Source organism: Alexandromys fortis, unplaced genomic scaffold (genome assembly GCF_014885135.2).
Source record: "Alexandromys fortis isolate MF-2015 unplaced genomic scaffold, M_Fortis_MF-2015_v1.1 scaffold_1216, whole genome shotgun sequence".
NCBI classification, from domain to species: domain Eukaryota; kingdom Metazoa; phylum Chordata; class Mammalia; order Rodentia; family Cricetidae; genus Alexandromys; species Alexandromys fortis.
The window spans coordinates 8,037-10,391 of record NW_026069087.1 but is presented as its reverse complement, the minus strand read 5'-3'; the positions used below and the strand labels follow the sequence as shown (position 1 = coordinate 10,391).

General features: G+C 38.9%; 1 long non-coding RNA gene across 1 annotated transcript in view; it reads left to right on the top strand.

The window, feature by feature from the left end:
- The window catches only part of LOC126496118 (uncharacterized), a 9,195-nt gene extending 7,476 nt beyond the window's left edge, over positions 1 to 1,719 (top strand). The window contains exon 2 of the long non-coding RNA XR_007590287.1: positions 1,520 to 1,719. This is a non-coding gene — a long non-coding RNA (uncharacterized lncRNA). The remainder of the gene's footprint in view (positions 1 to 1,519) is intronic.
- Positions 1,720 to 2,355: the final 636 nt, after the last annotated feature.

Genomic DNA, 2,355 nt, shown 5'->3' with positions numbered 1-2,355 from the left:
AAAAAACAGTTTAAATAAGTTAAAAATAAAAAAAAATGATCCTCACGTCACAAAAAGAGGATTGGTAATTCAGAGACTTGAAAGTAATACAGATCCTTTGACAAACTCCCAGAATGACAGAAATACTGACTGAGCACAGAGAATGGTTTCTTTTTATTATTAGTGATTTTTATTGAGCTCTACATTTTTCTCTGCTCCCATCCCTGACTCTCCCCTCCCCTTCAACCCTCTCCCAAGGTCCCCATGCTCCCAAATTTACTCACGAGATCTTGTCTTTTTCTACTTCCCATGTAGAAAGGAAGCCAGGGCAGGAACTCAAGCAGGAACTTCAGTAAAAACCATAGAGGAATGCTGCAGGCTGGAAGGCTCAGACTCGACCTTAGCTAGCTTTCTCATACAGCCCAAGACCATGTACATGGGGAATGATGCTTCTCAAAACAGGTTGAACTTTACTACATTAATTAATAATCAAGACAATCCCTGAAGATGTACCCACAGACCAATGTGACCTGGACAATCTCTTTACTTGGATCCCTTCCTCATTTGACTCTAGGCTGTGCCAAATTGAAACTTAAATATCTATGGTAGCTTCAATGTAATTGGTTCCCATAATCTCAAAGGGAGCAATACAATAAGAGGTGTGGCCTTGTTGGAGTAGGTGGGATCTCTTTAGAGGAAGTCTGTCACTGTACAGATGGGATTTGAAGTCTCAAATATGCTCAAGCCACACCCAGTGAGACAGATCATTTCTTGGTGTCTACAAATCAAGAGATAGAAATCTTAGCGCCATTTCCAACACCATGTCAGCCTGAACACCACCATGTTGCACCATGATGATAGGGAACTAAATTTTTGAAAATGCAAGGCACCATAATTACATGATTTTCCTCTCTAAAAGTTGCCATGTTCATGATGTCTCTGCACAGCAACAGAAACCCTAATTACAACAGATACATTATTGCATAATTTTGTTGTATTAAAAAGTGTGGGGGTGGTGATATGGAGCAGTGGTAAAGACAATTGCTGCCAAACTTAGGGACTTGATCTGTGCCTGGGAATCACATGGTGAGCATCAAGAAATTACTCCTCAAAATTGTCTTCTTACCTCAACATACACCATGGCATAATTGTCCAATAAACAAGTAAATGTAGTTTAAAGAAAATGTAACATGTGATTGATGTTTGCTGATATTTTTATGGCTGATTATTTCTGTTTGCTAATTATTAAGAGAGACATTATCTCAATTAATGGTCTAGAGTTTTAACTCATGAACCCAGTTCATACTGGGTAAATGACCTCTGGATACACTTCCCTGCACTTGCTGCCTTGATATTAGCTGAGTTAAAGCAGAATAGGGGGTAGAACAAATGTTTAGTTTCATTTTTAAACTTTGCCTCCTGATTACTATGGCATGATATGGTGGACTTGCGAAATGAAGACAAACTGTGACACAAAAAGGGAACTGATGGACTTTCCGATAAAATAATGGATCGGATGAAAGGTTTCTGGGTGGGAAAGGTCCAGAAAAAAAAGCTGGATAGGCTAATGGTGAAAGTGTCAAATAGTGCGTTCGAGTCCAGCTTTTTGATATTGTGTGACAACACTGTCATCTACAAATTCCATGCCTTCAAACAAAATATTGAGTTACAAGAAATTGTATTATTTCTCAAATCCAAAACTAACAATGTTTCAAATAAATTTATGATGGGGGAACTGAATTCAGTGTTACTCTTGGCTGTGTGTGGCTTGTGGGCTATGGGTTGACACTCCTGAAATTGATCATCCGTAAACTGATGTACACATGAGCAACGCTAAGTGGATTTAGTGTGATTAGGTCATGAAGTTGAGAGGGGTTGGGGTAATGGGAGGAGTTGGAGGGAGGAGAGAGTAAATGGGATTGATGTCAGTTCAATACTCATGTATAAAATTCTCAAGAAAGTAGAAAAAAAGAATGTGTTCTCTATATTTTTAAAGGATACTTTGTTAGGTTGATGAGATATAATAGCTTAATTGTATACACACATAGTTGCTCACAATTAGATTTATTTACAGAACTGCTGGGAAGTCATAACTTTTTATCATTTAATGAATCTTTATTAGTGTCTGAATGTGAGAGAGATACAGTGTGTGTATTGAGTGAGAATATGTCCTGTGCACTGGGTGTGCCTGCATGCATGAGAGTGTATGCATGAGTATGTGTGTATGTAGGTGTGTCTCTCTGTGTGTGTGTGTGTGTGTGTGCAGTACCTGCAGAGGCCAGTTCAGTTCCCAGTGGAACTGACATTAAAGCAGATGTGAGTCATTTAACATAGGTGCTGAGATCCCAACTCAGGTCATCTGTATTGTCAGCAAGA